General features: G+C 39.1%; 1 pseudogene; it reads left to right on the top strand.

Annotated features, from left to right (window-relative positions):
* The first annotated feature begins 3991 nt into the window (after nucleotides 1-3991).
* On the top strand, nucleotides 3992-4262 carry LOC131758233 (non-histone chromosomal protein HMG-17 pseudogene; annotated as a pseudogene).
* The last annotated feature ends 11701 nt before the right edge of the window (nucleotides 4263-15963 follow it).

Consider the following 15963-nt stretch of genomic DNA (forward strand, 5'->3'; position numbering starts at 1 on the left):
AACCTCAGACAAGAAGAAAAACATCCCTTGTACTTAAAGGAGGAAGAGGGGAAGGGATGGCTATAGAAGGAGGCAAGTTTGCTGACTTGATGGCAGGAAGCGAAAAGTTTTCCTATTCCACAAATATATTTTTAACAAATATTTTTGAACGCCTGGCACATGCCAGCACTGTTCTAGATGCTAGTGATACAAAGAGAATAAAACAAAGCCTCCATCTCCACAGAACTTACATTTCAAGTGAGAAGATGGAGAAATATGTATGTATGTATGTATTTTTCAGTGCCAAGGTAGTTGGTAAACGCTATGAGAAAAAATAAAGAAGCTTAAGGAGAGAGAGTTTTGGAAGGGTATCTGTTTAAATGAGGTGCCTAGGTTCAGCCTCTCTGAGGTAGGCAATGAAAAGGCAAAGGCATCAAAGATCTAGGAGGAGCTTTCCAGGCGGAGAGAACAACAGACATACAGGTCCTGAGGCGGGAATATGGTTGGCAGCAGCAAAGAATAAGAGCAAGGAGGCCCCCTGAAACTAATATAGTATTGTAAGTCAATTCTACTTCAACTGTGTTTAAAAAAGTAAGGAGGCCAGTGCAGCTGCAGCAGAGCAAGATAGGAGAGAGGTACGAGAATGGTAGGCAGGGTTCCGCTCCCAGAGGTTTAGTAGTCTGGTGAGGACTTTAGATTTTTAGTCTAAGAGTGATGAGGACCTCTTGGAAGGTTTTGAATAGAGAAGTGACATAATTTGTGAACAAATAATTTGGCTGCATGTGCAGAATAGATGGTAGGGAGCAAGAAAGGAAGAAGGGAGTCCAGTTAGGAAGTTATTGCACCAGTCAGATGAGAGATTATGGTGGCTTGGACCAGCATGGTAGCCTTGGAGGGGTTAGAAAAAAAAAAAAGTCGAATTGAGCATCTATCCTGAAAGTGATGCCCACAGGACTTACTTACTGACAGACTGAAGATGGGATGTGAAAGAAAAAAAGTGAAGAGCCTCAAACACCTCAGACTGGCTGAGGGAGAATTGATGCCTTCAAAGAAATCCTAGCCCGGGTGTATGAAGAACGTTTGGATGAGATAAGCACATAACACAGGGAGAAGGGAGGGAAGGAAGTGTGTATCTGCTAGATGCCTGTATGCCATTTTCATGTGTCATCTCATTGAATCCTCTCCACCACCTTTGGTGATATTATTATCCTTAATCTTAGAGATAAGAAAAAATTGTAATTTAAGTTACATTTAATAATTTACTCAAGCCATAGCTTATATGTGAATTTTAACTCAAGACTGTCTAACAACTAAGTTCTTTTCGCTAGCTTAGAAAAATAACACTTTTACAGCACTAGTACAAATTAAAAGATTTAATTTATTTTGAAGCAAACTTGTACTTAAGAAAAGTCAGCTTTAACTAGATGATAGTTCAAAGGCATGTATTCATTTGGGGAACAATTCTGAAAGACTTTTTAGGTTCTCAAGGGCTACAGAGGCTAATCGCGCTAGTTAATTCCCATTTCTAATTTCACTGTCAAAAGATTTATCCCTAGTACAATTTTTGCACTTATTAGCACTTATGCCATTTGTTTTTGATGCATGAAGATAGATCCAGAGCTAGAGACTATGTTTCCCTAAGAATTGGGGCAAGGGCTAGAAGAGAGAGGGGAAGAAGTACACGAACAGCTGCATGTAGTGATAGTAACTCTTCAGCTCTGGTAAATGAAAACTTACGGGGAGAACACAGCATGCGGGAGACTGGAGCAGGGAACCCAGGGAAGCCTGTCCATGGTCCCAAGTCTCGCTAAGATTCCTTAGGATCCGGACACCGGAACAATTCAAAGTAAGTCTCTTTCCATCTGGACAAGATTCTTAAAAGGAGCTGGGGGTGAAACGACTTTGTTTCTTTACATCTCTCTCCATAAATGTTTATACTCTGTTTTCAACCTGGAGGAACATAACACCGGGCGTCTTTAAGAGTTTTCACCGAAAGCACGGAAGGAAGAGGCGGTGGGACATAATGGAAAGGGCAAAGGGCAGTTCAGAGACTAAGGTGGCACCGCAGCGAGGTTCAGGAAAGGGTTGTGGACCTCAGGATGCCCGCTCTACCCTGAGTGTGCAACCGCGGGGAGGCCATTTTCTGTGAGCCTCCGGATCCTCATTTGTTAAATAGGGGTAAATGGGAGTAAAACTAGGAACTACGTCATACGTTGCTATGAGAATAAAATGAGACCGGCTCTATAAAGTGCTTAGCGAAAGGGCTCAACAAGAGTTTGTTACTATTAATAAGTTTCACTAACAGTGTGACTCTAGACAAATGGCTTAGACGTTTTTGCCTTTTCTTTTCTCAGCCATAAAATGATGGCTAGAACTAGGTGATACTGCAGATTTCTTTACAACTTTAGAGTTACGATGTTATGTCTGTTGTTTCTTAAGGTGATAGAAAAGAAATGAGGTCGTTCAGTGGTAGCCACCAGGTGGCAGTAGTGAAGAGTTTAACTGCCATCCCATTTTGGGGGAAACGTCCTAATTTTTTCAGTATACAAATTCAGAAAAACAACAGAAAACTTTAATCATTTGTAATCCTTATTCCCAAGGAACCACCATGAAAATTTTCATGTATAACCTTCCATCCAGGTTATTTCTTCATATATATATATATATATAAATTATTATTTTTCAATTTTATAAGAAATGAGGATAACAGATGTATTGTTTGGTAATCAATTTTTTAACACAAAAATATATGGTGAACACCTTCCATAGCAATTAAGGTAGTTCTACACCGTCGTTCTTAAAAGCTCCGTGGTATTCCACAGGCATTTGTTTAACCCATGATTTGTTTGAACCATCCTCTACTTAGCAAACACTGACTGGAAAAACTTCCGGAAGTGGAATGCCTGGGCTATGCACCTTTTTTTTTTTTTTTTTTTAAGGCTTTGATACATACCACAAATTTGTCTTTTCCTGTATTTTTTGGTTTTGTGTCTGGTAGAGCAAGGTCCCTTATTAGTGCCGTCCTTCAGAATTTAATTGACTATCTAAAGCCTTTATTTTTCCTGATGAAATTTTACATCTTTTAATCAAATTTTGCCCTTCTGTCTCCCCTAAAAGTTTTTCTGGGATTTTGACTGATACCGTGTTAAATTTATAGGTTAATTTGGGGGGAATTTTCATCATTACAATATTATGTCTTTCCGTCCATCAATATGGTGCAATTCACTATTCATTCAATTCTGTCAGTAAAATTTTCATATTATTTAGCTTCCATTTAGTTTACTTCTGGATAGTTTATATTTTTTTGTTGCTGTTAATAAATATAATCTTTTAAAATATTCTTCTGAAGGCTTTTGCTGGTATATAGGAACACTATTAATTTTATGATTATTGATTTTGTAATTGGCCACGATACTGAACTCACTTAATGGGTCTAATATTCTTGTCTATCCATTCATTCATTCTGTAAATATTCAGGCACTATTCTGGGTCCTGGAAATAAGCAGTAAAAAAAAAAAAAAATCTGTTCTCAAGATCTTTACATTCTACTGAGAAGAAATACTAAACAAATAAATATGACAGGTGGTGATAAGTGCTAAGAAGGTGAGGGAAGCATAATAAGAGGATGGAAAGTGACCACAAAAAATACTACTTCAGTTAACATGTTCAAATAAGCGCCCTCTGATAAGTTGAAGTTTGAGGAAAGACCTAAAATGATGTTGTCTTTCTTGGGCTTTCCCAGTAGGTGTATATATATATATATATATATATCATTATACACTTCCCACCCACAGCAGGATTTCCATGCTCCTGGAAGATTGCCTGTCCAGTGGCAGCAACACCGAAGATTTAGTCTATAAAGGATGCTTCTAGGGTTTTCAGGGTTCTGGATGTAAAGGATGGCTCCACGAGTCCTTCCAGCCACAACCCCAATTGGTCTTTAGAGGCTCACAGAGTTCAGCGTGCTCCTGGCAAGTCTACTTTCCCTCCCCTCCCAAATCTCAATGCCACCATGCCCAAGAGAAAGGCTGAAGGGGATGCTAAAGGAGATAAAACCAAGGTGAAGGACGAACCACAGAGAAGATCTGCAAGGTCATCTGCTAAACCTGCCTCCAAAGCCAGAGCCCAAGCCTAAAAAGGCCCTTGCAAAGAAGGGAGAGAAGGTACCCAAAGGGAAAAAGGGGAAAGCTGATGCAGGCAAGGACGGGACTAGCCCTGCAGAAAACGGAGACGCCAAGACAGACCGGGCGCAGAGAGCTGAGGGTGCAGGAGATGCCACGTGAAGTGTGTGCATCTTGAGAACTGTGTGCTTCTGCTGACTGTACAGTCTGGAGTACTGTTTTCTATCAAGTTTTATAAAAATGCAGAATTTGGTTTTACTTTCTTTTTTTTAAGCTATGTTTTTAGCATACAGAACACTTCATTGTTGTTTTTTGGGGGAAGAGCACGTGTCACTAATAGATTGTCTCCGAAGCTGGACTGACGTGGGAAAAAGAACACCTTCCCCGTCTGGTTTTGAGAGACTTCCTGTTGGTTCCCAGGAAGGAGGGGTTCCTTGATGTTGACACACAGTAGCCACCTTGGCACAAATGCCTTGTGGTGTGGAAAAACTAAATTTAGTTTTTATGTCCTCTTCTCCCTCTCCACCTTCAGCCTAGACTTGACTCCCTTAAACCCAGAGACCTGTTGGGACCTGACCCCTCAAGATTGGTTACCAGTATGTCAGGCAATCTGGACGTTCCAGTGTGACCACTGAGATGGCGTCCCTCAAAAGAGCAGCGGTTCCTTTTTCAGGTTGTGGATCTTCAGATTGATACTTCTGCCATTTTCATTGCCGTTTCCTGAAAGTCAGGGTCGGCTTGTGAAAAGTTGTTAAACAACATGCTAAATGTGAAATGTCAACCCTCACTCTAAACTTTCCCTGTTCAGAGCATCACATGGAGACGTCATTGGGTTCTATAGTGGCTTTCAGATTTTGGTAGTCCATTGAAAAAGGGAGTTTGGAAGTTGTTGTATACTGTTAACGATTGTCTGCCCATGTCCTGCCTGAAATACCATGATTGTTTATGAAAAGTATCTTTAATAAAGCTGGATACAGTTTGAAAAAAACAAACAGAACAGTCAAAATATCCAGGATACAATCAAAATTACTAAGCATACAAAGAACCAGGAAAAATCTCAATTCACATGGGAAAAAAAGATGTCAATGCTGAGAGAACACAGATAGTGGAGTTATCTGCAAAGGCTTTGAAGCAGCTATTGGTTGAGAGACAATTCTCCATTGACCTCTTGTATTTCTGTATGTCTTTTGGGCAAGGGCGTTAACAGCCTTTTTCCTGGACTATCTTTTCAGGGATTTTTGTATAGCAAACAGCCTTGGAAGACAGAGATAATGTCTTCCTCTGGGGCCAAGGGCAGATCTGTTTGCTGTCTAGAATAAAAAAGATAATGTCTCTCTCCAGGGCACAGTTGGATAGGTTTGCTAATCCCTCATTACAAATTGGCGTTTCCCATAAAGTTCCTCTCCTACGATGAAACTTGCTGCATGCGCAGGTATCACTTGGTCCTTCTGGCATTTCTTGGTGGGACCTGGAGCTCAGGAAACTGGAATAAATGCTGATATTCTACTTCCTGCTACTGCTCTAGGTAATAAATTGTCCTTTGTCTCTGACCCAGGAGACTCACATCTTCTGTCACTATCCATTAAACTGTAGCAGCCTAACTTGTTAACTTGCAAGTAAGGTAAAATCCCAGGCCCTTCAAAGTTCTCAACGCTATTATAAAAATTCTCTTAACAAACAATCAAAAGCACTTTTGAAACCAATGGAAAAATATAAAGTATCAGCAAAGAAATAGACAATATGAAGAAGAAACAAATGTTTAGTTTGGAATTGAAAAATATAGTAGCCAAAATTATAAAAATTCATGGGATGGTCTCAATAGCAGAGAAGATGACAGAGAAAAGTATCAGTGAAACTGAAAACAGATCAATACAAATTATCCAACCTGAACAACAGAGAAAAAAAATTGGATAAACAATGAATAGAATCTCAGGGACATTCGGGATAATAACAAAAGGTGTTGAAAAGTTTTTGAATAAATAATGAATGAAAAGTCTCAAGTTTGGCAAAAGACATAAACCTACAGATTCAAGAAGCTCAACAAAGTCCAAACATAATGAACATAAAGAAGTCTGTGCGCAGACACATCATCATCAAAATGCCAAAAAATAAAGACAAAGAAAAAATCTTGAAAGCAGCCAGAGAAATGCAATATATTACCTACAGAATAACAATTTGAGTTACCATGCAGTCTGGAAGGAAGGGACACAACATTTTTAAAGTGCTGAAAGAAAAGAATGGTCAACACATAATAGTATATGCAGTAAAAATATCTTTCAGAAATTAAGGTGAAATAATGGCATTCTCAGATGAAAAAATAAAAGAACTCACTGCCAGCAGGTCTGTTCTAAAAGAATTGCTAAAAGAAATTCTTTAGACAGAAGAGAAATGATACTAGAAGGAAACTGGAACATCAGGAATGAAGAAAGAGCACCAGAAATGGTAAATACCTGTATAAATATGGTAGACTATTCTCCTCTTGAATCCATAAAATATGTTTGATGTTAAAGGCAAAAATTACATTGTCTGAGGGGGGGTTTGACACATGTAGATGTAATTAATGACAACTAGAACATAAAGGGGGAGGATAAATGGGCCTATGTGGTGGTAAGGGTTCTATATTTCACTTGAAATGGGGAAAAAATTGATTCTAATCAGATAAAAAGTTTAAATATTTGCATTCCTTGAACTTTGTTTTTGCCTCTAGGACTTTGCAGTGCAGTTGCTTTTCCCTTTGCCTGAAAATCCATTTCCCCATATATACTGTCAGCCGCCCCTATCTGAGCGTTCTGCATCCATGGAGTCAACCAATCTCAGATCAAAAATATTTGGAAAAAAATTCCAGAAAGTTCCAAAAGCAAAACTTGAATTTGTCATGTGCTAGCAACTATTTACATCGGATTTACATTGTATTAGGTATTATACATAATCTGGAGATGATTTAAAGTATATGGGAGAAAAAAAAAGTATATGGGAGGATGTGTGTAGGTGATATGCAAATACTACCCCATTTTATATAAGGTCTCTGAGCATTTATGGATTTTCGTATCCTCAGGGGTCCTGGAACCAATTCCCAGAGGAACTGAGTGTTTTATACATGGCATCTAGCTAGGTTTTCCTTTTTATTTCAATTTCTATGTTTTAACTGGTAGTTTTAATACATATACATTTATTTTGATTTCTGATGTATTTGAACTTATTTCAACATCGTTTATGTTTACCTTGCTTTTTCTGAGCCACTTTTTCACCCTTTTGGAGGTATGTTTTTAAAAATTAACTTTTGTTCAGAGTTTTAAAATTCCATTTTCTCCCTTTATTTGGAATTCATACACTATATTTGTACTTTCTAGAGGTTTTCTTGTACCTCTAACTTAACAAAATGTAAACAGTATATTAATCCTTCTTCTAAACAAAATGACTACTCCTCCTCCCAATGCCTACATGCTAGTGTTATTCAAGGTATTAGTTCTGTACATTTTTTTAAACCTCACAAATCAGACATTTTTTTAGACAATGTTTAGTTGACAAGTTTGTTTACCTTTTGATTCACTCACCATTCTATCTTGCACCTCAGACCATTCTTCTAGGATAATTTCTTTTTAAAATTTTTTAAAAAGCTCTCACTTACAAATCACTTACTTTATGCCAGGTTTTGTTATAAGTTCTATTTTCTTTTTAAAATTTGGATTATGATATTATTATGGTTTTTAAAAATATTTATTTATTTATTTGGTTGCACTGGGTCTTAGTTGTGGCAGACGGGCTCCTTAATTGTGGCATGGGAACTCTTAGTTGCAGCATGCATGTGGGATCTAGTTCCCTGACCAGGGATCAAACCCGGGCCCCCTGCATTGGGGGCATGGTGTCTTATCCACTGGGCCACCAGGGAAGTCCCTAAGTCCTATTTTCTACTAATTCATCTAATCTTCATAACAATTCCATGAGGTATATACTATTATTGTCAATATTTTATTTATTTATTTATTTATCTTTAACATCTTTATTGGAGTATAATTGCTTTACAATGGTGTGTTAGTTTCTGCTTTACAACAAAGTGAATCAGCTGTACATATTATTGTCAACATTTTACAAACGAGAAAACTGAAGCACAGAGATGTTAACTCACTTGCCTAATATCCCACAGCTAGCAAATGGCAGAACAGGGATTCAAACCAAGCAGACTTTAAATATTCTTAACCTGTTTGAAATACTGCTTCTCATATATCATTTAGGAGTTCCTTTAATGCAGGTCTCTGAGGTAAACTCTCAGTTCTCATTTAACTTAAATGTTTCTTTTTTACTCTTGTTCTTGAACAATAGTTTGGATGAGTACACAATTCTAGCTCACTTTCAGCACTTGAAAGATATTATTCCATTAACTTTTGGCTTCTATTGATGCTGATGAGAAATCCATTGTCATTTTAATTGTTCTTTTGCCAGTGATCTCTCCTTTCTCTGGCTGCTTTTATGATCTTTTCCTGTGAGTTCTTCAGTTTCTTTACTATGTTTCATTATACATTTCTTTTTATTTACCCTGCTTTGGTTATGTTGTGATTTTTTTTTAAAGATACTTTTTCTAGTTCTTTTTAAAAAAATTTATTTATTTTATTTATTTATTTTTGGCTGCATTGGGTCTTCATTGCTGCACGGGGGCTTTCTCTAGTTGCAACTTCGTTGTGGAGCACAGGCACTAGGCGTGTGGCCTTCAGTAGTTGTGGCTCGCAGGCTCAATATTTGTGGCGCATGGGCTTAGTTGCTCAGTGGCATGTGGGATCTTCCTGGACCAGGGATCGAACCCGTGTCCTCTGCATTGGCAGGTGGATTCTTAACGACTGCGCCAACAGGGAAGTCTGGTTATGTTGTGATTCTTAAAACTGCAGGTACCTGTTTTTCATCCTTTCTGCAAGTCATAGTACTATTTCTTTAAATATTCCATCTCATTTAGAACATTTGTAACCAGTGGGAGGTAAGGGGCAGGGACTGACTGACTGACAAGAGGCATGAGGGAACTTTCTGGGGTGATGGATATGTTCTATTTTTTGATAGGAGTTTATGTTATACCCATATATGCACTTGTAAAAACTCACTGAATCATGCATTTAAGATTTGTGCATTTTACTGTATGTAAATTTTACCTAGGTGGGAGAAAAAACTATAAAACAGTACTGAACACTAGTTAATGGAAACGCCTTGAAATCTTTAGAGGTGAGGTCTACAACTTACTCTAAAATGCATCAGAAAAAAGAGAATGCATTGATGGATGGGTAAAAGAATGGACAGTTAAGTGATACAGCAAATGTAACAAAATGTTAATTCTAGAATTTAGTTGGTGGATAAGAGTGTTCACTCCACAATTCTTTCAACTTTTCTGTATGTTTAAAATGTTTTATAAAATGTTGGAGGGGGGAATATTGCTTCTCCTTTATTCTATTCTGTCCTTCTGAGATTACGATTAGTTATATGACAGGCTCTCTCATCCTAGGGTCCATCTCTTAATTATCTCTTTTATATTTTTAGTTCCTTGTCTCTCTGTAGTATACCCTAGATAATTTCTTCAGATAAATCTTCTCATTTGTTAACTTTCTTTTCACTTGCATCTCATTTTTTCTTTAATCTTTGCACTGAGTTTTGTCATTACAACAATTACATTTCTCATGTGTAGAAAGTCTGCCCTCTCCCACCTGCCTCCCCCACTGCCTGTTCATTAGGCCTTGCTCATCTTTTGTGATTCCATCCTTTACTTTTTTTTTTTAACATTTGGGGTATAGTTATTCTATACTCTTATCAGCTCCACTACTGTGGTCCTTGGAGTTATGTATCTGTTGAATATTATTTCTGCAGATACTCACTCATGGAAGTTTGGCTTCTTGCTGCTTGTAGTTCTTTGACTGTGAGCTCATTGCTTGACCTCAATCTTGGGAGCCCTCTTGACCTAAATTGGGGATGTTTTCTTCCAGAAACACTTTGCTTCTGTTTCTGCTCATAGCCAGGGAGCAACACAGACTTCAAATTAATTCAGCTCCCATAGAGAGTCTTGTTTCGGTGAGGGAGCCCCATGCATGGCTTTCTACTTGGCAACGGGTCCAGGGCTGTGTATCAAGATTGCGGTTGTTGATAGGACTTATCCTGGTATGTCCTCCTATCTGCTTGCTCATCAGCCTGGGCTAAGGGTTTGTGCGTGGGGGGTGGTGGGGGGGATTCCTTAGGACTTTCTCAATTTCTTGAGGATCAGTGATGCCTTATAGAGCATATCTTGTGTAGATTATAGCCATTCGGCCGGAGGAGGACCCCTCAAAGAGCCTTACCAGCCATGCTTCTGGAAGAAAATATTTGATATTCTTTATTTGTAAAGGAAGTATCCTATTCCTAATTTACCAAAGATTTTTAAATTAAAAATGGATGGTATATTTTATATCAGATGCCTTTTCAGTTTCTGTAGAGATGATGACAGATAAAATTTTTCTCCTTTAAGCAATTTACTAAGAATTGTTTTATCTCCTAGATTCATTGCCTGCTCTAAAACGGGAACTGTGCTCTTTAAATATTTTTCCTTTGCCAGCTGGCACAATGTTATGTTATGTCAGTAGAAGGTGCTGGAAAGAATTTTCCTTCTTAGTTCTTGCTTGCTTTCTTGCCTGGCACTTGAAACACGCATAGCTTCTCTTGCACCCCCCATCCTGCAGTGCTTTGCCTTTGCCTGGCTGCTGCACTACAGATAGCTTCTTAGTGCCTGGCTCCTACAGTGCAAGTGGCTACCCCAGCACAAGGCTCCTGCATTCTGGGCAATTTCCCCAGCACCCAGCAGCTTCCCCAGATCCACCTTCAGACTTTTGGAGCAGAGTGGCTCCCACAAGACACCGACCCATGAACAGCTTTCTCTGGTACCCTAGAGGGTAAATTTTCAGTAAATTCCAGAAGGTGGATTTCTAGCATGCTTCACTGGCACACAGCCAAAGTAAATTCCCTGCCAGTCAATAAGCCGTGGCCTTGCCCTCTCTAACAAGGTCTAGATCTCAGCCTGCAGCTGGGGGCAGGGCCAGGGGTACCTTGGGGAATCTATCTCAGCCCTAGGGGTAGTAATTACTTCTTAGATCTGATATTCCTATATTTAGAGTTCACTTTCTACTAGCTAACCCTTTGTTACCCCAATCCCATCATAGTTAATAATTCTCTATATTAAACTTTGGATGGTCAGATCACTGTGGTTTCTATTTTCTGATTGACCTTGGCTGATACTTTCAGTCATTTCTAAATTTACTGAGAATTTTTTAAACTATCTCCCAGTTTTTGGTCTATGTTGGTGAATGTTCCATACGCATTTTGAAATAAATGTATACTCTGCCACTGTTTGATGTAGTGTTCTGTGAATATCAAGTAGGTCAAGTTGCTTGATAAAATTGTTCGAGTTCGAGACTTCTATATCGTTGCCGATTTTTAAAATCTACTCGTCTATCAAAAATTGAGAAGGGAATGTTGAAATCTCAGTTATAATTGTGGATTTTTCTATTTCTCTTTTCTGTTGTCAGTTTTTTGTTTTGTTTTGTTTTGTTTTGGTACGTAGGCCTCTCACTGTTATGGCCTCTCCCGTTGCGGAGCACAGGCTCCGGACGCGCAGGCTCAGCGGCCATGGCTCACGGGCCCAGCTGCTCCACAGCATGTGGGAACTTCCAGGACCAGGGCATGAACCCGTGTCCCCTGCATCGGCAGGCGGACTCTCAACCACTGCGCCACCAGGGAAGCCCCTGTTGTCAGTTTTTAAGTCATGTAATCTGAAGTTCTGTAACTACATCTTGATGAACTGACCCTTTTATTATTAGGAAACGTCTGTCTTTATCCCTTGTCTTGAAGATAGGCCAAATTCCTTTTCCTAAAGTCTACTTTGTCTGACAATAATATAGGTATTCCAGCTTTATTCTGTTTGCACATCTTTTCTCATCATTTTACTTTGAACTTATCTGTGTCTTTGTGGTGATGATGCCTTTTTTGTAAACAGTACATAATTGGGCCTTGCTTTTTTAGTTAGAGAGGTATGTCTTTTTAATTGCAGGGTTTAGACCTTTTACAAGGTATTTAATTATTGATATAGTTGATACTTGTCTTCTATTTGTTCAATCTACATTTAAAATTTTTCACCTTTCCTTGGCCCCTTTTTGACTGATTTGTAGTATATTCCACTTTAATTCCTCGATTGGCTGCCTTCGCTATGCTTCCTTCATTATTTTCATTGTTGTTCTAAGTTTTACAATACGCACCTTTAACTTATCATAGTCTACTTTTGTCATACTACAACACATATACTGTAATATATATACTTCTGTTTTTCTCTCTCATTCTTTGTGATATTGTGGGCATGCATTTTCTTTCTATATGTTATAATCCCCACAGTACACTGCTATTATTTTTGCTTTAAACAGTCAACTATGAAAGAAATTTTAAACTGAGAAAGGAGTCTTTTTTTATTTATCCAGATATTTACCATTTCTGGTGTTTTTCATCCCTTTGTGTAGTTCTGTGTTTCCATCTGGTATCATTTTCCTTCAGCCTCAAGAACTTCCTTTAATATTTTACATAGCACAGGTCTGTTGTGACACATTCTCTTGGCTTTTGTTTGAAAATGGCCTTATTTTGCCTTCAGTTTTGAAAGATAAGTTTGCTCCATAGAAAATTATAGGTTGGGGCTTCCCGGTTTGCACAGTGGTTAGGAGTCCGCCTGCCAATGCAGGGGACATGGGTCTGAGCCCTGGTCCGGGAAGATCCCACATGCCGCGGGGCAACTAAGCCCGTGCGCCACAGCTACTGAGCCTGAGCTCTAGAGCCCGCAAGCCACAACTACTGAAGCCTGCACGCCTAGAGCCTGTGCTCCGCAACGAGAGAAGCCACCACAATGAGAAGCCCATGCACTGCAATGAAAAGTAGCCCCCGCTCGCCGCAACTAGAGAAAGCCTGCGTGCAGCAGTGAAGACCCAATGCAGCCAAAAATAAATAAATAAATAAATTGATTTTAAAAATAAATTGAGAGATATTTGGGGCATTATTTTTTCAAATACTGCCCTCTCTCAGTAGTATTCCAATTACATGTATATTAGAGCACTTCATATTTATTTTTCCCCAGGAAACTGAAACTCTTCTCTTTTTTTCTGTGTGCTATAATTTGAATAGCTTCTATTGCTGCTATCAAGTTTAGCAATTTTTTAAAAAATAGGTCTTTATTGGAGTATAATTGCTTCACCATACCATGTTAGTTTCTGTTGCACAGCAAAGCGAATCAGCCATATGCATACACATATCCCCATATTCCTTCCCTCTAGGTCATTGCAAAGCACAGACCTGATCTCCCTGTGCTATGCTGCTGCTTCCCACCAGTCAACTATTTTACATTCAGTAGTGTATGTACGCTGATGCTACTCTCACTTTGCCCCAGCTTTGCCCTTTCACCCCATGTCATCAAGTCCACTCTCTACGTCTACCTCTTTATTCTTGCCCTGCAACTAGGTTCATTAGTACCTTTTTTTTTTTTTTAGATTCCATATATATGCATTAGCATACAGTATCTGTTTTTCCTCTTTCTGACTTACTTCACTCGGTATGGCAGACTCTAGGTCCATCCACCTCACCACAAATAACTCAGTTTCATTTATTTTTATGGCCGAGTAATATTCCATTGTATACATGTGCCACATCTTCTTTATCCACTCATCTGTTGATGGACACTTAGGTTGCTTCCATGTCCTGGCTATTGTAAACAGAGCTGCAATGAATATTGTGGTACATGACTCTTTTATTATTTTTTAAAAATTTATTTATTTTTGGCTGCATTGGGTCTTCGTTGCTGCGCGTGGGCTTTCTCTAGTTGCGGTGAGCGGGGGCTACTCTTCGTTGCAGTGCATGGGCTTCTCATTGCAGTGGCTTCTCGTTGCAGAGCATGGGTTCTAGGCAGGCAGGCTTCAGTAGTTGTGGCATGTGGGCTCAGTAGTTGGGGCTAACGGGCTCTGGAGCGCAGGCTCAGTAGTTGTGGTGCATGGGCTTAGCTGCTGTGCAGCATGTGGGATCTTCCCGAACCAGGGCTTGAACCCACATCCCCTGCACTGGCAGGCGGATTCTTAACCACTGAGCCACCAGGGAAGTCCCTACATGTCTCTTTTTGAATTATGGTTTTCTCAGGGTATACACCCAGTAGTGGGATTGCAGGGTCATATGGTAGTTCTATTTTTAGTTTTTTAAGGAACCTCCATACTGTTTTCCATAGTGGTTGTATCAATTTACATTCCCACCAACAGTGTAGGAGGGTTCCCTTTTCACCACATGCTTTCCAGCATTTATTGTTTCTAGCTATTTTGATAATGGCCATTCTAATCGGAGTGAGGTGATACCTCATTGTAGTTTTGATTTGCATTTCTCTAATAATTAGTGATGTTGAGCATCTTTTCATGGGCCTCTTGGCCATCTGTATGTCTTCCTTGGTGAAATGTCTATTTAGGTCTTCCACCCATTTTTTTTTTTTTTTTTTTTTTGGTGGTACGTGGGCCTCTCACTGCTGTGGCCTCTCCCTTTGCGGAGCACAGGCTCCAGACACACAGGCTCAGTGGCCATGGCTCACGGGCTCAGCGGCTCCACGGCATGTGGGATCTTCCCGGACCGGGGCACGAACCCGTGTCCCCTGCATCGGCAGGCGGATTCTCAACCACTGTGCCACCAGGGAAGCCCTTTTCCACCCATTTTTTAACTGGATTGTTTGTTTGATATTGAGCTCCATGACCTGTTTGTATATTTTGGAGATTAATCCTTTGTTGTTTCATTTGCAAATATTTTCCCCCATTCTGAGGGTTGTCTTTTTGTCTTGTTTATGGTTTCCTTTGCTGTGCAAAAGCTTTTAAGTTTATTTAAGTCCCATTTATTTTTGTTTTTATTTCTGTTACTCTAGAAGGTGTCAAAAAAAGATCTTGCTGTGGTTTATGTCAAGGAGTGTTTTTCCTATATTTTCCTCTAAAAGTTTTATAGTGTCTGGTCTTACATTTAAGTCTTTAATCCATTTGGAGTTTATTTTTGTGTATGGTGTTAGGGAGTGTTATTTCATTCTTTTACATGTAGCTGTCCAGTTTTCCCAGCACCACTTATTGAAGAGGCTGGCTTTTCTACATCGTATGTTCTTGCCTCCTTTGTTGTAAATTAGGTGCCCATATGTGTGTGGGTTTATCTCTGGGCATTCTATCCTATACCACTGATCTATATGTCTGTTTTTGTGCCAGTACCACACTGTCTTGATTATGTAGCTTTGTGGTATAGTTTGAAATCAGGAAGCCTGATTCCCCCAACTCAGTTTTTCCTTCTCAAGATTGCTTTGGCTATTCAGGATCTTTTGTGTTTCCATATGAATTGTAAAATTTTTTGTTCTAATTCTGTGAAGAATGCCATTAGTAGTTTGATAGGGATTGCACTGAATCTGTAGATTGCTTTGAGTAGTACAGTCATCTCCACAATATTGCTTCTTCCAATCCAAGAACATGGTATATTTCTCCATTTATTTAAGTCATCTTTTATTTCTTTCATCAGTGTTTTATAGTTTTCTGAGTACAAGTCTTTTGCCTCCTTAGGCAGGTTATTCCTAGGTATTTCATTCTTTTTGTTGCTATGGTAAATGGGAGTGTTTCCTTAATTTCTCTTTCTGATTTTTCATTGTTGGTGTATAGGAATGCCAGAGATTTCTGTGCACTAAGTATGTATCCTGAAACCTTGCCAGATTCATTGATTAGTTCTAGTAGTTTTCTGGTAGCATCTTTAGGATTTTCTACGTATAGTATCATGTCATCGGCAAACAGTGACAGTTTTACTTCTTTTCCAATTTGTCTTCCTTTTATTTCTTTTT

Source organism: Kogia breviceps, chromosome 6 (genome assembly GCF_026419965.1).
Source record: "Kogia breviceps isolate mKogBre1 chromosome 6, mKogBre1 haplotype 1, whole genome shotgun sequence".
NCBI lineage: Eukaryota > Metazoa > Chordata > Mammalia > Artiodactyla > Physeteridae > Kogia > Kogia breviceps.